Below are 24923 nucleotides of genomic sequence, written 5' to 3' on the forward strand. Positions count from 1 at the left end.
GAGTGAAATCAACAAAACTTTGAACCATGATTTAGGTTAAAAGTCACATAATTATTTTACGTTGTTGACTTTTTACAAATCCAATCACTTTTCCACGTTGATTCAACGCCATCAGACGGGGTAAGACTGAATTTTTGGTGTTGAAATGATGTGCAAACAACATTGATTCAACCAGTTTGTGCCCAGTGGGATATGTCTCAGTGGGAGTAAACAAAAGTATATCTTTCCACTGACCTGTACAACTCTCTCCAGAGTGTTATGGCTTACCCATGCGAGTGAGCCCAACCAGGCAACTATACTGAACGTGAGGATAGTTTCAATAAAGCATATAGAAGAAGTGCAGAATGGATGATATTTAGCCTTCTCTCAAGTAAATAATAATTTATTAAACTTTTATAGGTCAAACTGTTACATATGGGATAATCAATGACCCTGGTCAGCAATAAAAATGTAACCGAGGAGCAGTGGCGGTTGAATGAATCACATCCTTTATCCATCAATCATTTCCGCATTGGGAATGCAGGGCACCGGGAAGCAGTCATTAGTAATTCTCAATGCTGACATGTACAATGCAGACGGAAGGCCATTAAACAAAGTGTACATCTAGTTGTACATGTACATCATGGTGTGAGAAACAAGGTCACTCACTGGGTGTAGGTGTTCAGGTTACATAATGCCTTTTGTTTGTCGTCCCATTGTTTGTAGGGTTCGAGTTTCCCAGGTGTCTTGAACTCATTATGGAGCCAGCGTGAATGAAGTGGTCTCTGGTTCCAGAGTATGAAGTGGGAAAAGAGAGGAAGAGTTTGACAACTGGGCCCCAGCTGAAGAGCACAGCTCCTAAAAGCTTCAGTGTGACAGCCTTCCCTCTCTCGCTCCCTCGCTCCTTTCTCTTAAGGCCGATTGTTTTTTAAGATGTTCAAACGTTCATAGATGACCAGCAGGGTCAAATAATAATCACAGTGGTTATAGTGGGTGCAACAGGTCGGTACCTGGAGTAAATGTAATTTGGCTTTTCATAGCCGAGCATTCAGAGGTCAAGACAGCAGGTCCGGTGAACAGGTCAGGGTTCCATTGTCGCAAGCAGAACAGTTGAAACTAGAGCTGCAGCATGACCAGGTGGACTGGGGACAGCCAGGAATCCTCAGTCCAGGTAGTCCTGAGGCATGATCCTCGGGCTTAGGTCCTCCCGGAGGGGAGGGAGATGGGGAGCGAGAGAGAATTAGAGGGAGAATACTAAAATTCACACAGGACACCAGATAAGACAGGAGAATTACACCAGATATAACAGACTGACCCTAGCCCCCCGGCACAGAGACTATTGCAGCATAGATACTGGAGACTGAGACGGGTGGGTCGAGGGACACTGTTGCCCTGTCCAACGATACCCCCGGACAGGGCCAACCAGGCAGGATATAATCCCACACACTTTGCCAAAGCACAGCCCCCACATCACTAGAGGGTTATCAACAGACCACCAATTTACTAATCTGAGACAAGGCTGAGTATAGCCCATGAAGATCTCCTCCGCCGCACGAGCAAGAGGGGGGCGCAAAAACAGACAGGAAGATTATGTCTGTGACTCAACCCACTCAAGTGATGCACCCCTCACAGAGACGGCATGGAAGAGCACTAGTAAGCCAGTGACTCAGCCCCCGTAATAGGGTCAGAGGCAGAGAATCACAGTGGAGAGAGGGGAGCCAGCCAGGCAGAGACAGCAAGGGCAGTTCGTCGCTCCAGTGCCTTGCCGTTCACCTTCGCAACCCTGGGCCATACTACACTCAATCATAGGACCCACTGAAGAGATGAGTCTTCAGTAAAGACTTAAAGGTCGAGGCTGAGTCTGCGTCTCTCACATGGATTGGCAAATCATTCCATAAATATTGAGCTCTATAGGAGAAAGCCCTACCTCCAGCTGTTTGCTTAGAAATTCTAGGCACAATAAGTAGGCCTGCGTCTTGTGACCGTAGTGTACGTTTAGGTACAGTTGAAGTCGGAAGTTTACATACACTTAGGTTGGAGTCATTAAAACTTGTTTTTCAACCACTCCACAACTTTCTTGTTAACAAATTATAGTTTTGGCAAGTCAATTAGGACATCTACTTTGTGCATGACACAAGTACATTTCTCAACAATTGTTTACAGACAGATTATTTCACTTATAATTCACTGTATCACAATTCCAGTGGGTCAGAAGTTTACATACACTAAGTTGACTGTGCCTTTAAACAGTTTGGAAAATTCCAGAAAATTATGTCATGGCTTTAGAAGCTTCTGATAGCAAAATTGACATAATTTGAGTCAATTGGAGGTGTACCTATGGATTTATTTCATGGCCTACCTTCAAACTCAGTGCCTCTTGCTTGACATCATGTGAAAATCAAAAGAAATCAGCCAAGACCTCAGATAAAATGTGTAGACCCGCACAATTCTGGTTCATCCTTGGGAGAAATGTCCAAACGCCTGAAGGTACCACGTTCATCTGTACAAACAATAGTACACAAGTATAAATACCATGAGACCACGCAGCCGTCATACCGCTCAGGAAGGAGACGCGTTCTGTCTCCTAGAGATGAACGTACTTTAGTGCGAAAAGTGCAAATCAATCCCAGAACAACAGCAAAGGACCTTGTGAAGATGCTGGAGGAAATGGGTACACAAGTATCTATGTCGATTTATCCTAAATCGACATAACCTGGAAGGCCGCTCAGCAAGGAAGAAGCTACTGCTCCAAAACCGCCATAAAAAAGCCAGACTACCGTTTGCAACTGCACATGAGAACAAAGATTGTACTTTTTGGAGAAATGTCCTCTGGTCTGATGAAACAAAAATAGAACTGTTTGGCCATAATGACCATCGTTATGTTTGGAGGAAAAAGGGGGAGGCTTGCAAGCCGAAGAACACCATCCCAACCGTGAAGCAAGGGGGGGGGCAGCATCATGTTGTGGGGTGCTTTGCTGCAGGAGGGACTGGTGCACTTCACAAAATAGATGGCATCATGAGGGAGGAAAATTATGTGGATATATTGAAGCAACACTACACCCAATTCCTATTTTCCAATTGCCTAGAATACTACCTATATCAGGGTTCTCTACACAAAATTCTAAAAATAGGTCACCAAGTAAGAATGCCCTGTGGGAATTTTAAAATCAACACCTAAACTACACAAAAACAATCAAATATATTTCTGAATGTAGCCCGAGCGTCAATTCCCCAAATTCGTGAATAAAGAGCACTGACCTTATTTTTTTCCCCACGCTGAGGTTTCAATGTTCGTTGGATCTCGTCACCGTTTCTGTCGCATACCAGTTCGCCACCGGCCTGTAAAAAACCCTCAGAAAGAGGCCAGGTCTTTAATCTACGGATATTTCATCCGCCCGTGCACGGTTTCGGTGTCTCTCTGGACCGACAGAAGCAGGTATTGAGATCCGGCTCGAAGGACCAAGCTGTCACGGGAATTTTCAATCGCAATGATTATAACAATCAATCAATAGCTTTGACCAGTCCCCGAGGTTTGTAAGACCATGGGTTCAATAATAATTAGTCAAAGACTCAGCTTATGCAAAAGGTTAGTACAGTTTATTCACGAGAACGTTCTGAAGTCCACAATACAAAGACATCCATTTTATAGCGGCGCACATACTTCCACACAAACAGTAGATATCATACGCACATACAAACACACGAACAGTAGGTATCCTACGCACATACTGTATCACTACCCAGCCAACAAAGATTATAGAGACCGTGAGAAGCACTCCCTGTCCTCCCCCAAGATTAGGAAGGCCGTGAGAAGTACTCCCTGCCCTCTCCCAAATCTCTCAGTGGCCCCTGGCCAAGGTTGGCACCGAATTTTGCTCAGACAGTCTGTGTTAAAGATACTATAAAGACATATTGTACAGATATATTGTTTTACCCTAATTCTGACTAAAACTACACACATCATTAATAATAATTTTCAGTTCCTTCCCATATACAAAAAATGTCATCAATATATCGATACCACTTCAGGACTTTATTCAAAAATTTATTTTCGTTTTCATTATTAACAAAATGTTCTTCAAAAAGACCCATATAAAGGTTAGCATAGCTCGGAGCGAATGTGGAGCCCATCGATGTTCCATTCGCTTGGAGGTAGTATTCATCATCAAACCTGAAATAGTTATACGTCAAAACATATTCAGCCAGCTCTAGAATGAAGTTTGTTGGTGGATATTCATTAGTATCTCTGTCTCCCAAATAGTGTGCTAGTGCTGCCAGCCCCCCCACATGGGGAATGCTGGTATATAGACTCTCAACATCTAATGTGACCAAAGTACAGTCTTCTTTTAAACCCGTTATTGGTGAGATCTTGTTATGAAGTCTATAGAGTCTTTTACATATGATGGCAATGATTGCACATGAGATTTAATAAAAGAGTCTACAAAGTTCAACAATGGCTCTAACATCGAGTCTATTCCTGCAACCACTGGTCTGCCTGGATAGTTGCCTTGTTGTGTTTTAGGTTTGTGTAATTTCGGTAAAATGTACAAGCATGGACGTATGGCACATTTGCAGCAAAGATATTCATATTCAGGTTTTGAGATAAGGTTGTTTAATAGGGCTTGCTTCAGATTAGAGGAAATATCCCTTTGGAACACCTGTGTGGGATCAACACTCAGTTTTCTATAGAAACGTTCATTGCTGAGTTGTCTCTGAATTTCTTCTTTATATTTTTCATAGTCTAGAACAACCACAGCACCCCCTTGTCTGCAGGTTTTATAACCAAAGATGAATCTTTCATTCATTCATTGAGTGCCTGTTCTTGCCTGTTCTTCTGTTCTAGTGAGATTCTTCTGAATGTGGTTTGTTTGTCTCGTATATACTGACATGTCTTCTTGTTCGACTAACCTACAATAGGTATTAATCGAGGAGTTGTTAACCATGGGACAGAATTAGCTTTTGGGCTTAAAATGGGTACCAGTTCTTTGATGTGTTACTAGGCCCGAATCAGTTTTGCGAAAACACATGCTTAAGTTTAATCTTGCGAAAGAATTTAAACACATCTACTTTCGTATCGAATGGTTTATCTGTACATGTAGGTACAAAAGAGAGGCCCTTAGATAAGACTGAGACTTGAGCGTCAGTAAGGTCTTTTTTGGAGAGGTTAATTACCGCGTCCTGCTGTAGCTCCGTGTCCACGGCCTGTGTTCCTGGTCTCCTCTTCGACCGCTTGCTTCTCCTGCATCGTTTCTTTTCTTTCGTGGAGCCCTCTGTTGCTTCCGGGCTAAAAAAACGGACTGTGTGCCATGGTAGCTGGAGTCACTGTCTGTAGGGAATTCGCTATCGGTGGATGCCTCTGTGTCCAAGTTTCAATGTCCTCCCGCTGCTGCGTATCTGCGTCCCCCGATCAGTGGTGCGTCCCTCCGTGGGCCTCTCCGTGCTCCTGTCCTTATGTCTATCTGAGCAGAGGGAGAGAGATCAAAGAAAGTGAATCTCATTCTAGTTCTGTGAGAGATACAAGGAGAATTAAGGAAGAGGCAACTCGAATGAACTTTGATTGCGTTTATTAGAATGTTTACATTGCAAAAAGTGACAATTATCTTTCATGCCATGAGAGGTATCGGATCCAGCCAAATAGGTTCCAGAACGAAACAGTCCAAAACGGAGAGGTGCCTGATCCTGTCCGGGCAGGATCCGGTTCAAATTAAGCACTGGAATATATCATTGTAATACTTGTTCATTAATTGTATATTGGCTATTTATTTAGTAATTGTATAATAATAGAGCTTGTCAGTTGAATGAGTGACAAACCAACTGTAGCTGTACTAAGAAGAGCAACCAGATATAACGTCAAACTCATTGTTTTAAACTTGATTTCCAAGGGCTGGACAAAATTCACACATGGCAACAAAAAAAAGGCCAAAGAACGTTGGCTGAGCTGGAACACTAGTGTGAGGCCATGTCAAAAGAATTGAAACGAACTGTTGCTTCTCACGAGTGATGCTTAGAATAAAATGGCACCTAAATGGCACCAAAAAATGTCTACCTTATTGTATTTTGCCAATACAATATGTTATTAGGATGAAAGTGAAAAGTAACAACTCCAGAGCTGCCAACTCTCATGCATTGACCGTGAGACACACGCATTTGACCCTCAAACGTCTCACGCATTGAAATGTACTTTTTATTTTTCTTGGTCAGCGCATTAACTTTTCAACTGTGCTCCAAATCGTTTTGAAATCGGAGCATCTGCGCCTGCAATTTAACATCACGAGCCTCTATCATTGTCCTGTCGTGCCACAGCACTGTGAACCGCGGCACATTGAAGCATATGATTGGTCTAGTTATGTAAGGGCTCAAGAGGATTGGATGCATGTTTTAAAGAAATACTCCTCAAGATTAGAGTGGAGCTGAATGGAGAGAGAGAACGTTCTCTGCTGAGTGTATAAAACTGTACAAAGAGTAGCATGGTAGTACGGTCTCACCACAGGTGTTATTACTACCTCTGAGGGTTTAGAGCTCGAGGTAATCACCTCATACAAGTACTTGGGAGTATGGCTAGACGGTACACTGTCCTTCTCTCAGCACATATCAAAACTGCAGGCTAAAGTTAAATCTAGACTTGGTGTCCTCTATTGTAATTGCTCCTCTTTCACCCCAGCTGCCAAACTAACCCTGATTCAGATGACTATCCTACCCATGCTAGATTACGGAGACGTAATTTATAGATCGGCTGGTAAGGGTGCTCTCGAGCGGCGGATGTTCTTTACCATTCTGCCATCATATTTGCCACCAATGCTCCTTATAGGACACATCACTGCACTCTATACTCCTCTGTAAACTGGTCATCTCTCTGCATACCTGTCACAAGACCCACTGGTTGATGCTTATTTATAAAACCATCTTAAGCCTCACTCTTCCCTATCTGAGATCTCTACTGCAGCCCTCATCCTCCACATACAACACCCGTTCTGCCAGTCACATTCTGTTAAAGGTCCCCAAAGCACACACATCACTGGGTCGCTCATCTTTTCAGTTCCCCCTTTTGCTGCTATAACAGTCTCCACTCTTCTGGGAAGGCGTTCCACTAGATTTGAAACCTTTTGACAGCATGTACTGAAGTCGATTTAATCCACACTTGCATTAGTCCCCTCGTTTGGTGATTGGCATTTAAGCATGTGACAACGAAAAAGCAGCAGACATTCTGTCAGGTTTTGGCCAGGACTGTTCAGGTTTTGTTCACTAGATGTCCCCCTTGCACCTTTTTTGTACCTTTTGTTTTTCTTGCCCTAATTATTGTTTGCACCTGTAAGTCATTCCCTTGTTAGTATTTAAACCCTGTGTGTTCCTCAGTTCCTTGCTCAGTGTTTGTATGTTAGCACCCAGCCCCAGCCTTTGTGATCATTTTTCTCTTGTTGGATTTTCCAGAGGTTCTCTGGTTTTGTTCTCGTGTATTTTTGGATTGGTCTTTTGAGGTTTGTTTTTTCCCTTGCTGTTTTTACCACTTTGTGGATTTTCTTTGTATTTTGGAAGATATCAATTTTTTATTAAACCACCATCTCTAGTACTGCTGTGTCTGCCTCATCTTCTGGGTTCTGCCCATTATTAGTGACTGTTTCTCGCACCGGGTCCTGACACATTCCTACAGTTTTAGCAGTGACATTTGGTAGGGTGACCTGATTTGTACCTATGAAAATAATTTTGTCAGACAGATTATGAACCCAAAAGTGTAAGTTTGATTCTAGACAGGGGACAATACATAGAACACATGGTTAGGGTGTAGGGGCAGATTTGTCATCTTGTCTTCAGGAGATTTTATTACCTATTTACTTTATTTAGTCTGATCAGTGGAACAATTCTCATTCTTAACAATGGGCTAAAATATAGGTTAATTATTGTGCTTGTCAGCAAGACCAATATTGTTTTTCCCCACACTTATTTTATTATCACTTCTTCCTAATTTTGCCAGAGTAATCTTATATTGGAAATCTGATATGCCTACTTGTGTCTTTGAAAATGTAATATATGAGGCAATGCATTTTTGCGTACATTCATGTACAGGTTTGTATAAGTCATACAAATAAGCATTGGATATTAAATGCTCCAGGAATCCAATATACACAACTCCTAAACGCAACATATTTTGTCTATGTAGAGTAAGACGATGGCAAGGATTTTCAACTAGTAGACTTAAACCACCTGAATATTTTTGAGAAATGAATTGTTATAACAAGAACATTTTCAAACGCCCAGCACTTGGGAAACACAGATTAGTGGTGGCTAACCCTCCTGGAGAGAAAGCAGGATTTTCTTCCATCCCTCTTTTTAGACATAGTTCACCCAAATAATAAAAATGTTGCATCATTACCTTGAAAGCATTTAGTCTATTTTTAGATATTTGGTGAAATAGACAGACATGTCCCTATTTTACAAAAACAATGGCAGTCTGAAAGTTCTAAGTGCAATAATTTATTTAACCAGCTTACAATTTATCTGCTACAATTTGACTGTTTCTGTTTAAAATTGTGTGCTTTGAACTAGACCTCTATGTGAAAGCGTGGCAAATAACTTTTCATTATTCAAAAGCCTACTCCTCTGCAGGTTTTCACTCCTCCTTTATACTTGATTGATGCATTACGGTCACTAATTAGTAAGGCGCTTCCCTCACCTGGTTGTCTAGGTGTTAATTGAAAGGAAAAAACAAAAACAAGTAGCCACTAGGGGGCCCTCCATGGAATGAGATTGACATCCCTGATTTATGATTATGGCGAAGGTGGTATGTGCTGTAGAAAGTTGTGCTCGGCTCCTTTTTGTGATATAACATATCTTTATACAAGTCTAGTCTAACTGTATAAAGTGCTTTACAAATGTATATGAATCAAACTGTGTGAAAATCAGACTCATTATCTGTTTTTTGTATCGTGATGCTGGCTAACTAATTGGTACTGAAGGAATGTATGTTCATAATAGTCTAATTCTAACTTGAACACCTAAGTTGTAATTTATTGACTGTGTTAAATGTATTTTTTATAATGCTATCTCTGAAGCTAGCTGGTTGTTGTGGCTACTCCTATTTTCAAATCAATTCAAATGTATTTGTCACATGCATGGTTAGCAGATGTTAATGCAAGTGTAGCGAAATGCTTGTGCTTCTAGTTCCGACAGTGCAGTAATCTCTAACAATTCCCCAACAACTACCTAATACGCACAAATCTAAAGGGGTGCATGAGAATGTGTACATGTAATTATATGGATGAGCGATGGCCGAGCGGCATAGGCAAGGTGCAATAGATGGTATAAAATACAGTATGTCATGAGTAATGTAAGATATGTAAACATTATTAAAGTGGCATTATTTAGAGTGCATTGTATAAAGTGACTAGTGATCCATTTATTAAAGTGGCCAGTGATTGGGTCTCAATGTAGGCAGCAGCCTCTCTGAGTTAGTGATGGCTGTTTAGCAGTCTGATGGACTTGAGATAGAAGCTGCTCTTCAGTCTCTCGGTCCCAACTTTGATGCACCTGTGCTGACCTCGCCTTCTGGATGGTAGCGGTGTGAACAGGCAGTGGCTCGGGTGGTTGATGTCCTTGATGATCCTTTTGGCCTTCCTGTGACATCTGGTGCTGTAGGTGTCATGGAGGGCAGGTAGTTTGCCCCTGGTGATGGGTTGTGCAAACCGCACCACCCTCTGGAGAGCCTTGCGGTTTGATGCTCTGCAAATTGCCGCTTAGGCCGCACATTGTGACTCGCTTGTAGGCGTGCTGGCAGCATGTTCGATTGTGCGTTAAGAATTCAGCATAGCAAGTTTGTATGAAGGTCTAGTTATTAATGGGTACATAGTTCAATAGTAATATCCTCTAAATGCTCTGGTGACAAACAAACTTTTCTGCCCTGTTTCCAATTGTACAGATAGCTGGGAGGACCTATTCAAGTAAGTAAATACATTTTGAAAATGTATTATTAGCTAACTAGCTACAGTGTTGGCTAACTCAAATGAGCTGCTAAATAACTAACGTAAACTCGTACATCGCCTTGGTCCATACAATTGCCCTTATTTTAGCGCCCCAAAAACGTAATACTTCCAGACCAACTGTAATGTCAATACCATTGTAAAGCACAATTTCTCCCCTTTCCAACATTATCAATTACATGACCTAAACGCTGCCCGTTTCTGCATAATTCAAGCAGGCAATGAGCCCCGTCGGGTCTTTTTAAAAATGGCGGGTGGGGAAGCGAAACTAATGCGTGATAGTGAGAAGGAGAGAKGTTGTGTGGGAAAATTGCTTTTTTTCACTCGATCTGTCCAACTTATCACCTTATCGCCTCTAAAATGTAAATAAAACACTATAAAGAGTTTATATAATGTGTCATTACATACCTATTTGAAGGTTTGTGTTGAATTTGAATCAGGTTTTTAGGGCGGTGCTAAAGTGATCTTAGAAGTAAACAGCGGCTTTGAGAATGATGATCGCATGCAATGATGACGCAAAAAATGACTAGGTATCCCCCCTTACCCCYGTCACTGTCCATTTCTTGTTTTTAAAYGATGAGAGAAGTGCTACACCTGGTGGAGAGAGATTGTAAGACAKAAATAGTTGCTTTATGCGTGCTGTACRTTACGACATGACACGTCACRATGTAACGGAGGGTCCGTTTTTTTCAACTTTTCTCCAATACTATAGAGCCATTACCATGTCGATCAACGCTTGAATAGAAACCTAGTTCACACCCCCGATTTTGAAGTCAACAGTCTCTACAGTCCCATTAGTTTTCTTTGTAGCCTCGTTTGAATGTTGCGGTTGCGCACATTTGTACGGAATGGGGTGAGTTTACTTTAGCTAACTTCACATACTGTATAGATAGCTAGCTAAGTGAATTAAATATCACCATCTACCTAACTTCATATTAGCTAGCTATCTTGATGTATTTATCACTGTAAAAAAACTAACTAAATTAATTTGTAGATAGGTAGCTAGCTAACAGCCATGGAGGAGGGTGATAGGATAGAAGCCACAACTATCAGTGAGAGAGTAGGCTATTCTGGGTAGGGCAGGTACTTTTGTGTAGTTCCTGTCCCTAGAAGTGAGGATGGGGATAACAGTAACATAATATTCAGTGGGGTGTAATTTGACTATAATGAAGTCTGTTTCTTGTGAGGTTTTCTGTCCTCAGATAAAGAGCTATGAAAGCCTGTCTACATATGAAGAGGAGTGCTTCTCAGTCCTGGGGACTCAAAGGGGTGCACATTTTTGTTTTTGCCTTTGCACAGCTGATTCAAATGATCAACTCATCAAGCGGTATTTATGTATTCATTTGTGACGCTATCCTTGATATGATCCCGTTATTGTCACATGCTACACATGTGTGCCCATGCATCTATCAATCCAATGTTATCATGATTTGTTATCAGGGATATTATACTTTAGTTGTCCACAATGACCTAGTGATGTAAAAGTCTAATTATTACATTGTCTTCCATATTCCTACAGATACCTTGTAGCTGGAGATTCCTTCAAAACAATTGCCTACAGTTCTCTCCCTTTGATTTCTACTTCTCAGGTGAGGGTGCTGTTTAGGTAAGGGTGTGATGTCTGTACAAAAACAAAACAGGCTATTTTAAATCATCCATATTGAGAAAATGTAGAACATTTAGACACCCTATAACCCACAGTCATGTATCAATATGATTGATGGATTGTGTTGTGCGGTAAGCAGGCTCAGGTGTATAACTGTGGCTCCTTCCACCTTCAAAGAACAGGCAAGAGGGCCAACCATGGTGAATAGCAAGACACTTCATTATTTCTATAACTACGCTATATTGTTTGTCCTCGTGTGTTCGTTCATGTTTTATAGCATAAAGTACTCTGCAGCAACTTAAGTGTGGCGTGGACACCAGGTGAGGCCACACACACAGATTCCTGTTGAACACGGTGTCTTTAACTACCTTATTTTCTCAAAAAGTCCCTCTCTTCTCCCTAAATCCTCTAGATTAAATCAGCTGTGTCGGTGAACCCCTCCCGCATCTGAACTGGCTACATAGAGGGCACAGCACGATCAGAGGTCACTTGGTCTGGTCAACAGGAAGTATTATTAAAGAAATGCTTTACATTGAAGTACAGAAGTCCCAGAGTTAATGATCCAAGGTCAGTTTTGTATTTCACCTCCTGATTATGACTAACAATGTTCAAATAAAAACGAGGCTTAAACATGTTATGTCTCTCGTCTGCAGATATGTTTTGATGGGAGAGTATGCCAACCCCCAGTCCCATCACCACCTCACCCGCTTTTAAGATAAGTGTCTATAGTCAGCCCAAAGGTTATGTAATTGTGATGAACCGAGAGAATATTTGGGTTGCACTGTAATTCATTAATTATATGCTGCCCTCCCTGCTCCAATGTCTTACCTCTATCCCTTTCTGTCTTTTATACCTCTTTCTTCCTATGTTTTTATAATGCACAACAGATGTGCATTGAAGTACAGATTAAACTTGTATTTATAATATTAATAATACATGTAGTTAACACTTGGATAATGAACTTTCAATAAAGCGTTTCACATTCTCTACTGGTTGAAATTAAGTCTCATTTGATTAAATACTACACCTATCCTGTTTATCTGATTTATCCGATTTTTTTTTATTTTTTAAATAATCTGTATATATGAATTACAAATCACCCTTTAACTAGTTAAATCCTGTTTCTAGTCTAATAGTTAGAATGTGCAACCATTGATAACCCAGGACCAAGATTGGTAAACACTGAAGTGTACAATTGTAATACATACATGCAGACACAGCATCATTCAGACTGGAATTTGATACTCCTGGTATTGGATATGACTGAAATCTCAAAGACATTCCTACCTGAACTGCACCTTTTATTTGTCAAGGTAGAGTACATGATCAGTGAATATATTAAATGTACATGCTACAATGTGGGGATCCCATGCATGGTAATAACCACATGTATATACGACTTGCATCCTTGGCACAAAATTATATTATTTACTACTCAGTCCATAGGCTTCATTAATGTCATTCAGACTGTTTTAAGTTGATACAACTGGCTAAGGTTCATAGCTAGGTTCTGAACTAATATGTATACCAAACATTTGGGTCATTACACAGATCGTTAAGATAGCTAGCTACACATCCATAGGCATACAGGTATTTTTTTTCCTCCGCTGCACAATAACCAAGTAATGTAAACTCACACATCGCCTTGGTCCGTACAATTGGCCTTATTTTAGCGCCCCAAAAACGTAATACTTCCAGATCAACACCATTGTAAAGCACAATTTCTTCACTTTCCAACAAAATCGATTACATGACCTAAACACTGCCCGTTTCTGCATAATTCAAGCAGGTAATGAGCCATGTCGGGTCTTTTAAAACGTATCGGGTGGGGAAGCGAAACTAATGCGTGATAGTGAGGACAGATGTCGTGTGGGAAATTGCTTTTTTCACTCCAACTTATCACCTCTAAAATGTGTCATTACATACCTATTTGAAGGTTTGAATCGGGTTTAGGGCGGTGCTTAAGTGATCTTAGAAAATGATGATCGCATGCAATGATGACGAAAAAAAATGACTAGGTATCCCCCCCTTACCCCCGTCACTGTCCATTTCTTGTTTTTAAATGAGAAGTGCTACACCTAGTGGAGAGAGATTGTAAGACTTTGAATTGCGACTCCACCTTGTCCCTGTACTGGCTGTTTGATTGCATTGCGGCGGGAATAGCTACACTGTTTATATTCCCAGACTTCTTTCCATGGTTAAATGCGTTGGATCGCGCTTTCAGTTTTGCGCAAATGCCGCCACCCATTTGAGCCTTGGTTCACGTTACTGTAAAATAAAGTATTCTCTGAACTGATTATATGTAAAACTATACGATCATCGTGTTAATATAGCTACATTTGGCCTTTCATGTATGATTATGATTTAGACGGAGGAATGTAGATTGATAATCGTGTGCTTTTTTGCCAGACTACAATAAACGGGGCACTAGCCTCAACCCGTTGATCCTGTGTGTGTGCACGAGGGCATGTTCATTGTGATTGGCACATGAGTTTATGGAGAATTGTGTGTAGTCTTGTCCACAACAACATGTCTTCACACTCCTTACAGCAGTGTTTTTCAATCCCATGGACCCATGCTTTTTCTCCAGCCCAGTTCAAGTACTTGATGTGATGTGTTGGTGCATAGCTATAAGGACCACCTAACAGGCCCTGTGGGTAGCCAGGACAAGGGTTGAAGAGCACTGAACTACAGTATTAAATGACCCCTGACAACCTCAATGCTCGGCAATTGGATAGGATTAAATGTATAGAAATAGTGTGAATCAAACGGGCATCCCCATTCAAGTCAATGATACACCCATTCTATTTCTGTGCATTTAATTCTATCCGATGGCGGGAATCCGATCAGATTGCTTCTCCTGGGCCCAGTTTTTCAAAAGCTGACAGACTTCAACATTAAAAGCCTATGCCCACCCCAAGGTCATGTAAAACTAACGACATGTCCAATTGCAGCTGTAAAAACAGATTATTCAGCTCTGGTTATAGTGGCAATTTGGCAACTGTTTTATAAATTCAACGGTGACTCACTCGCCTTGGTTGGATATTTCAATATTTCAATCATTTCAAATGGATATATGATAGCGTTTTACTTAAAGAGAACTGCCTTCATGGCTCTTCCACTGACACTTCCAACTGGACACCAACTAATTCTCTGCTGTCCACCCATGGGCCACCAGATGACCTCCTTCCTATAGGCAAGCCACCCCCCACGCATTTGAGCACAAAATGGTCCAATGCCAGTGAGGGAAAGTAATGGGGGGGATCGGACATTAGAGGGTGGGGCTAGGGAACCCCTTGTCCAGTCTGTGCCTCCATTGAACAGTCCAGACAGACAGCCAGCCAGTCACCCAATGGCAGAGGGCTAGAGCAGAGCCAATCACATGTCGGACCAGAGCACGGCCTTGCTGCCTTTCTCCACACTGACCACGTAGGCTCCCGACGGTGACCAGGACACAGAGTTGATGGCCGAGCTGAGAGAGGAGAAAACAGAACGTCAGAATTGAGCAGGACGGCAGAACAGGAGTTTCAGGTAGAAGGTAGGTACCCCTTACCTCAGATGGAGAAAGTTCCCTTCCTTTCATCTGTGCCATAATGGCTTCTATGACAGCATGGGCAGCACCATAGATGATTTTCTTCATTTATCCCCCTCCCCAATTTCGTGATATCCAATTGGTAGTTAGTCTTGTCTGTAGGGGATTTGCAGCGATGGCCCTCGACCTTCGCCTCTCGAGTAACCATGTGTCCTTTGGAACACGACCCTGCCAAGCCGCACTGCTTCTTGCTTAACACTAAGCACTGCAGTGCATATATCGATGCATATATCGACTTGTTGACTGCTCGATCCACACAGCAAACATTGTGGGCTAGTTTAGGAATGCTGTGTTGCACGTATAGTGCAACATTTTACGTGACGTCATTACGGCATGTACATACATTAAATAGGTGCGCACGTCAGCTTTGACATCGGTTTTAAACATCGGGGCGTTCAACTAGACATCTGTTCACCGATATATCGTGTATCCCTACTATAATCCATACCTGTTTAAGGCCTCAACCTCCCCCAGTAGCCCAGGCAATAGATTCAGTTTTTCTTTTTTAACTGCTCACTCATGCTTAGAAGATAGAGCATTGCTTACATGTTAAAATTAGAATTTTAGACAGCGGCTTCCCTTCAGTTTCACTCGCAGAGCTCGAGGAACTGTATTTTGTTTGCGTCAGTGTACCTGATTTTGAGCATATCAAAATGCTGATCAATAAATAGTTCAAGATTCTCTAAATATTATCCAGAATGTTTGTTTCGTAGTTATCAGCTAATCCACAATTTTTATGATTAATTCATTGGACAAGCTGTGCCTAACACGCCTGCCACACTTTGAAGATGCTAGAACTATCAACATGTACTTTCCCTCGGTCAACAAGAGTAATGAACAGCATCAGACAACCCCATAGTAGACTTGTTAACCTAGCTATTTACCTAGTCAGCTTGTCGTTTTGTGTTCTATGTGAGAAATAAATATTCTTCGAGGCGCATTCAAGTTGAGAGTGCCACAGGGAGAGAAACATGCGTTCTGATAAGCAGTCAATTCACATTTCTTAATGCAATTCCAGGAAAAACTTTTGAACGCTGTTTTGATAGCCTTTGTTAAAAAGAGGGGGATCCCAGCTTTCCATGGCTACTACCTTTCTTTCTCAACTCCTAATAATGAGCGATCTGCGCTGTATATCAGCATGGTTTAGGCACGTTTAGACTCTGCAATTCACTGAGTGCATAGGGGAGAATGGTGATAAATGTAACATGGGTCAATTGTAACATTCACTGTGTTTAGAGTTTGGGATCTAACTAATTATTAGCCCAATGGGGTATGCATATGGGTAACACCATGTTTCAGCCTATTTAATTATATTCAGCATCCATAATTTCATTTCAATAATTTGAGTAGAATGTCCTATTAAAACACTCACCATCCCGGTGGGGCACTCTTGAGACCATCCTCCACCCATCCTTCCCTGACCCTTGCCACCGCTGCTAAAATTCTAAGGGAAACTCTGCAAAGAAAGTCCCACCCAGCTCACTACTTAAAAATTGTAAAAGTCCTCAACGGCCCTGCCCAAGTTAAAACAGGATTTGTGGCACTAGAGCTGTCTATCCAAGTCTATGGCTTACCCTCAAATTCTGACCGTCAGGAAGTTCCACACATAGAGCTCCGTCTGCAGAGCCCCCCGCCACATAACTGCCATCGGGACTGAGAACACAAGGAAACGGGAGGATCAAAACAAGGCGCTCGAGTGGAGACTCATGGGACTGTGGTTGGATAGGTGAGCATGTGCACACTTTCAAGGTGGATGGTAGGGAATTTGACCATGACCAAATGTTAGTAAAACTATAAACAAATGATTGGGCTCTGGTCAAAAGTAGTGCACCATGTAGGGAATAGAGTGGCATTCGGGACACCCATTGGTATAAAAAGGTGGTGTCCACTCACCTGAAGGTGACTATGGTCCAGTCAGTGCCACAATTGAAGCCCTGAGCACTGAGAGGAGAGATTGGAAAACACTGTTGACAAACCTCCAACACCACTAATCTATATCAGATCTGGGTTCCAATAATATTTGGTTTCCTTTGAAATACGTTGAGTGTCAGACAGGCAGGGTTTGCACTATTCCATTGCCCACATACAGCATCTATTCACCAATAAGAATCTCTGACCACCCATGCAATCACCTCAGATTATCTTAATTGACAATATGGATGAGGCTATCCAGGACTACAAATATACAAGAAAGAAAACACTGAGTATGGTCACAGGTATGGTCTCAGTTTGAAAGTTGATATCAGCGGCCCAGCCCCGTACCACAGCTTGATACYCCTTAGTGATTGGTTCTGTTGGATGCCCATCAACACAGTGACKCCATGGTCTCTTAGAGACACAGGATGTGAGGTTATCCTCTATGTCAGCAGCCCCTGTGTCCAACGATGCACAACTAGAGCATGCTGGGGGTAGAGCAGGGGCTGTTGGGAGCCGATGGATAGCAGGGAGTGGAACTGGGCRTCAGACCTTTTACATAACATCATTGACCAACATATGACCCCATATCATAGAAAGCTATAACTGCTGAACCCATCCTAAGAACTGTCTAGGGATGTTCCCAACTAAAAACAATCTTGGTTCGATCAATACGTCTCTTCTTTCCACCAATCGAATGGTGGAAATTTTTAAAAGTATATTTTCCCCATGCGTTTTAATAAAATCAACTATATATACACACACCGAGCTTCTCTGATGCTTTAAGCACGCTGTTTGATTAAATAATTACGACACAAAGGACTCAATAAGGAGCCAGAGATGAAGCCTAACCAGAAGGAAAAAACCTGTTCCCGACCCTCCTCCCGCTGGCCGTCGCAGATACTTCCGTTACGCTCCTGAAGTTGCCAGTAATAGGCAAAAATAAAAATTTATAATAGTCTTTATATTTAAAAAAATTGTCATTTGGTTAATCTAAATTAAAATGATAAACCTAAATGTTACTTATATTGCCACTGCCAACTATGTAATAGCCTACATAAAACCAACACATAACATTGCAGCCTGCAGGTACAAAATAACCTGCTAAAAATTACTATCCTAGAAATCACATTGGCTACGCATGACCTGTCTGCAACGTACTTGAAACATTGTAGCAACTACCAACTGTGTCTGGCCTGAAACTGCACAATTTTATAAAAATATTCTGGACCTCAGTTTACTGCACCAGTGAACTCGGAACAGACACAGCTATAGGCTATTTGTGCAAGTGATATGAAGTAATCAAGTAATTTGACTTTTCCATTGGATCAGAACATACATTTTTCCCTTTCATGCAAAATGGTTATTGAAAGGGAGGAGCTCAATATTTTTCAAATACAATGAGTAACTATTGTCATTATCAATGGATTCTAAAAACAGACTGTTTACTTGCATTTTGAAGTGAAGAATTTAAAAAATTTACTTTCAGAAAGTCGCAAATCAGACATGTTCCATGAAAAAATGATATCTATATGCGACTACTCAACTAAAACAAATAGTAGTCGACCAACAGCCTATCGACCAAACATTCAACTAAATGGGGTCAGCCCTACAACCTTCACTTGCATGCTACAGCAATAAGTACAAGCGAATAAGGTTTGTTTTGTTCTGGATGTATAGAAGGGCCCTTCTGAGGCATACTTACCCTAAGTCTGTAGTCATCCACAGTCCAGAGCCTACTGGCAAAGTCTTGGACGCACAGCAAGTAGGAGCCCTGAGCGCACAAATATCAGAGTTAAACAGTGGAGTGGAAAAGCATCATTGCAGTCAGAGGTAGGTCATTCAATTAAAAAAAATTTTTTTTTAACTCACTGAAAAAGAAACAAATCTAGTCCAAGGTTTATTTTTATTTTTTTAACAGTACAACAACTTGCTGTGCAAGCATCCAAACAAAAAACAAACTAGGCAAAAGTTAACATGTCGTCCGCCACGAATGATGCAGTCCTTGAGCCAATTAGTGACAACAATTCAAGCTCAAACGGGACAGGAGATATGCTTGTTCAAAGTTTGGAATTTCGTAAATGGGGTAGCTCTATGGCAAGACGCATCATTCATCGAAGTTGTCAAATTGGGCTAGTGGTGTCAGATTTTGCGTGTGACTAACATACGTACGAACAGACACAGAATCATAGTCTCCCCTCCCCCATTTTAAACAGGGTAGGATATTAAGCAGGATGACACTCACAGCACTGTCAAACTCTATACTGGTGATCCCGGCGTTGCTGCCAGTCAAAGCACCCTTCGGCTCACAGCGACCTGCACAAAGGAAGAAAACGGGGTTCATTAGTGCATACCCAGCAAAACGTTTTGCAAAGGAAACATTTAGCAACGAAAACAAGCCTTTCATATTGAATAAGTTCAGGTTAGTCCTTCCCGTTTCCACCCATTTGCTTCAGTTGGGTTCCTAGCGAATACACTACAGAACCATACCCAGTCAGTGCCTAAGGAAGTTCTATTCAAATCTTAGAGACAGTCCATTTGAGAGGGAGTGACGTCTGGGCCGTATTAATTGTAGCACGCAACAAAAATAAAATATGCGGTCCATCCCGCCGGTGGCCAGGAGTCAGGAGCCTGTGCTAAAACCGCACTCACCTCCCCGTCATGGGCTTCCTGAATAGACAAATAAATGGCACACACAGTGGGTGACCAAAGAGGTCAGAGTTACCGTGTCGATATGTGCACACACGCAACTGAAAATGTCTCAAAGGTTTTGCGACAGAAAACAAGAGCACATCTTATTTGACGATTTCTTCCGTTTGGTGCCTAACGAATACAAAATCGGGTTAATACAGTAAATACAGGTGATGACTAAAGATAGGTTGTTTTTAAGCCACAAACAAATTACAAACACTCTCTCAAATTAGATGCACAGCTCCATTGAAAGCCAATTTAAGTATTTTTCTTTGTCTCTTGCATTGTTTTCAGAAGTTTAGGTCTCCGCTTCAAAACTTGAGATCTACCAACCCCACACCCCGATACTCCTTGGTGATTGGTCATGTTAGACATCAGTCATCACAGACGCCTTGTTCTTTTAGAGAGACAAGATGGGAGGTCATCCTCTGGCCAATGATGTATAAGTAGAGCATGCTGGGAGTAGAGCAGATGGGTTGCTGACCTAAAAAAAGGCTCCCGCCTTTCGCGAGAGAGCGAGCTGGCCTGATCTCAAAACACATTGTGTGTAGGTGAATGAAACGAAGATACTTACAAATACCTGGGAGGGCTGTGGCGGGAACATCAGCACACACTCCGGAGGGGGTCTCCGTGCTTTCAGATGAGGTTCCGTACCAGTTCCCGGGACGACGTCTGCCAACAGAGATGTGAGCTGTCAATCAATCTAGTCAGAGATCACCAAGCATGTTTGAGACGGACTACATTGCGGTCGGGTCTGCTCAGAACTGCTGACCTAAAATTCACCTCGCATCCCAAATGACTTTACTACCCATTATGTGATTGAGATAAACAATTCTACACCTCACCCAAACTAGTAACCACCTCAAACGTGCAATGAAAAAAAACTACACATTCAGGGGAGTTGAAATACAACCATATGTTCACTGAACTCATAGCACAACATACAATGGTCCCAGGGAAGCCAGTGCATGGACAGAGAGCAGAGTGATGGGAGTGGGAGGAAGTCAGAAATGTTGTCAGGAAGCAAATGGAAGTCAGGGATTTCTAGGATACACAACAGGCTCACACTTCATTTTAGTCCTATAGTAAGACAACTGCACCTCTCTTTGCTAGCAATCGTAATGCTGCCTCAAACTGACAAGTAAAAAATATTTGAAATTACCACAGTATAATGGACTTGACATCTAACAACTCAACGTTTATTTTTAAAAGAATAAAAACAAACATTTTTACTGCTTATCAAAGTTCACTGGCTAACTTAATGATCCTGATTTATGGAACACCAAAGTCTCCAGGCTTGTTGGCATTTTACATAACGGTATAGGGTGGAGATCAGACACACAGACGCAGGCGCTTTGAAAAGCATGTCAGTATGTGATATTCCCATCCGAATAAAAGTAGACTTACTAGAGGGAACAATTGGGAATTATCAAACCAACTACCTCATTCACAGATGGAATTAGGCCTATTCAAAACAAGCAATAAAAAAAAAGGAAACATTAAGCAAGAGTCGAGTTCCGACTTTTGTTTCCACAATTTATCAATTTGCTTTGGAACAACTTCCACAAAACTTCAAAGTTCCTGCCAGAAATGTGATTTTAAAAAGCCATTTAATTACTAATGAAGCAATAGCTAAGTCCAAAACCATGTTTTAGATCAGTTTAAGATGTGATGGTCGGTCAATAAATGCAACTGTCATTCCCAGATTTGGCCATAGATAATCCCACATGGGTAACAAAATCTGACTAAGTGTGTTAATTTGTTTGCACTGAGAATCCCAAATTTTAAATCGTGCCATCATTGTGGACCATTTTTAGTAGCGACATCAAGATGCTTCCTCTAAAACGCACATACAATGCCTTTGGAAAGTATTCAGACCATGACTTTATCCACATTGTATTACAGCCTTGTTCTAAGACTGAGGGGGGAAAAAACAATTTAATCAATCCACAGTCGTGGCCAAAATTTGAGAATGACACAAATATTAATATTCAAAGTACGCTGCCTCAGATTGATGGCATATGGTATGATGGCAATTTGCATATATTCCAGAATGTTATGAAGAGTGATCAGATGAATTGCAATTCATTGCAAAGTCCCTCTTTGCCATGCAAATGAACTGAATCCCAAAAATCATTTCCACTGCATTTCAGCCCTGCCACAAAAGGACCAGCTGACATCATGTCAGTGATTCTCTTGTTAACACAGGTGTGAGTGTTGACGAGGACAAGGCTGGAGATCACTCTGCCATGCTGATTGAGTTTGAATAACAGACTGGAAGCTTCAAAAGGAGGGTGGTGCTTGGAATCATTGTTCTTCCTCTGTCAACCATGGTTACCTGCAAGGAAACACGTGCCGTCATCATTGCTTTGCACAAAGGATATTGCTGCCAGTAAGATTGCACCTAAATCAACCATTTATCGGATCATCAAGAACTTCAAGGAGAGCGGTTCAATTGTTGTGAAGGCGGCTTCAGGGTGCCCAAGACAGTCCAGCAAGCGCCAGGACCGTCTCCTAAAGTTGATTCAGCTACGGGAACGGGGCACCACCAGTACAGAGCTTGCTCAGGAATGGCAGCAGGCAGGTGTGAGTGCATCTGCACGCACAGTGGGGGGCGAAGAATTTTGGAGGATGGCCTGGTGTCAAGAAGGGCAGCAAAGAAGCCACTTCTCTCCAGGAAAAACAACAGGGACAGACTGATATTCTGCAAAAGGTACAGGGATTGGACTGCTGAGGACTGGGGTAAAGTCATTTTCTCTGATGAATCCCCTTTCCGATTGTTTGGGGCATACGGAAAAAAGCTTGTCTGGAGAAGACAAGGTGAGCGCTAGCATCAGTCCTGTGTCATGCAAAGCATGGTAAAGCATCCTGAGACCATTCATGTGTGGTGTTGCTTCTCAGCCAAGCCAATTTTGCATTAGAACACAGCTATGAATAAAGAATGGTACCAACACATCCTCCGAGAGCAACTTTTCCCAACCATCCAGGAACAGTTTGGTGGCGAACAATGCCTTTTGCAGCATGATGGAGCACTTGCCATAAGGCAAAAGTGATAACTAAGCGGCGCAAAACCCAAAACAATACATCGATATTTTGGGTCCATGGCCAGGAAACAGGAAACATGGCCAGGAAACAGCAGCATTCAGAATTTTGGAGGAAAAGCGTGCCCAAATTAACCTGCCTGCTACTCAGCCATAAAAGCTAGAATATGCATATAATTAGTAGATTTGGATAGAAAATACTTAAGTTTCTAAAACTGTTTGAATGATGTCTGTGTATAACAGAACTCATATGGCAGGCAAACACCTGAGAAAATCCAACCAGGAAGTGGGAAATCTGAGGTTTGTAGTTTTTCAAGTCATTGCCTATCGAATATACAGTGTCTATGGGGTCATATTGCACTTCCTAAGGCTTCCACTAGATGTCAACAGTCTTTAGAACATTGTTTGATGCTTCTACTGTGAAGGAGGGGGGAATGGGAGCTGAATGAGTTAGAGGTTTGCCAGAGTGGCATGAGATGACCACACGCGTGAGCGTTAGCTTGCCTTCCATTGCATTTCTACAGACAAAGGAATTCTCCGGTTGGAACATTATTGAAGATTTATGATAAAAACATCCTAAAGATTGTCAAACGAAGTATAGAATCATGTTTCTACGAACTGTAATTTGACTTTGTCTGAACTTCTGCCTGAACCTGCATCGTGAGTTTGGATTGTGTACTAAACGAGTGAACAAAAAGGAGGTATTTGGACATAAATTATGGACTTTATCTAAAAAAATCTAACATTTGTGGAACTGGGATTCCTGGGCGTGCATTCTGATGAAGATCATCAATGGTAAGTGAATATTTATAATGCTATTTCTGACTTCTGTTGACTACACAACATGGCGGATATCTGTATGGCTTGGTTTTGTGTCTGAGCGATGTACTCAGATTATTGCATGGTGTGCTTTTTCCGTAAAGTTTTTTTGAAATCTGACAGCGGTTGCATTAAGGAGAAGTGGATCTAAAATTCCATGCATAACAGTTGTATCTTTTATCAATGTTTATTATGAGTATTACTGTAAATTGATGTGGCTCTCTGCAAAATCACCAGATGTTTTGGAACTACTGAACATAACACGCCAATGTAAACTGACAAACCTCCAACACCACTAATCTATATCAGATCTGGGTTCCAATAATATTTGGTTTCCTTTGAAATACGTTGAGTGTCAGACAGGCACGATGGGTTTGCACTATTAGAACTATTCCATTGCCCACATACAGCCCATGCTTATTATCATCCAAAATAAGAATCTCTGACCACCCTATGTCAATCACCTCAGATTATCTTAATTGACAATATGGATGAGGCTATCCAGGACTACAAAATTACAAGAAAGAAAACACTGAGTATGGTCACAGGTATGGTCTCAGTTTGAAAGTTGATCAGCGGCCCAGCCCCGTACCACAGCTTGATACTCTTAGTGTTGGTTTGTTGGATGCCCATCAACACAGTGACGCCATGGTCTCTTAGCGACACGATGTGAGGTTATCCTCTATGTCAGCAGCCCCTGTGTCCAACGATGCCCACACTAGAGCATGCTGGGGGTAGAGCAGGGCTGTTGGAGCCGATGGATAGCAGGAGTGGAACTGGACATCAGACCTTTTACATAACTATCATTGACAACATAATGACCCCTATCATAGCAAAGCTATCCACTGACTTTGAACCTCTGCAACCTCCAACTGCAACTGTCTAGGGATGTTCCAACTAAAAACAATCTTGGTTCGATCAAATACGTTCTCTTCTTTCCACAATCGAATGTGGAAATTTTAAAAAGTGTATTTTCCCCATGCGTTTTAATAAAACAACTACATATATACACCGAGCTTGTAAGATGCCTTTAAGCCACACTGTTTGATTAATAATTATAACGACACAAATGGACTCAATAAGGAGCCAGAGACGAAGATAGCCTAACCAGAAGGAAAAAACCTGTTCCCGACCCTCCTCCCGCTGGCCTTCGCAGATACTTCCGTTACGCTCCTGAAGTTGCCGGTAATAGGCTAAAATAAAAATGTATAATAGCCTTTATATTAAAAAAAATTGTCAATTTGGTTAATCTAAATAAAATGATAACAACCCTAAATGTTACTTATATTGCCAACTATGTAAATAGCCTA

At 41.6% G+C, this 24923-nt stretch overlaps 2 non-coding genes across 2 annotated transcripts; both read right to left on the reverse strand.

Annotated features, from left to right (window-relative positions):
- Positions 1 to 17368: 17368 nt before the first annotated feature.
- LOC111960806 (small Cajal body-specific RNA 6) lies at positions 17369 to 17636 on the reverse strand. The gene has a single exon (XR_002876912.1). It is a non-coding gene; the product is annotated as a small Cajal body-specific RNA 6 (non-coding RNA).
- A 6529-nt stretch (positions 17637 to 24165) lies between these two features.
- Positions 24166 to 24425, reverse strand: LOC111960807 (small Cajal body-specific RNA 6). Its single transcript, XR_002876913.1, has one exon. It is a non-coding gene; the product is annotated as a small Cajal body-specific RNA 6 (non-coding RNA).
- Between the last annotated feature and the right edge of the window lie 498 nt (positions 24426 to 24923).

The sequence above is a fragment of the Salvelinus sp. IW2-2015 genome, linkage group LG4p (genome assembly GCF_002910315.2).
Source record: "Salvelinus sp. IW2-2015 linkage group LG4p, ASM291031v2, whole genome shotgun sequence".
NCBI lineage: Eukaryota > Metazoa > Chordata > Actinopteri > Salmoniformes > Salmonidae > Salvelinus > Salvelinus sp. IW2-2015.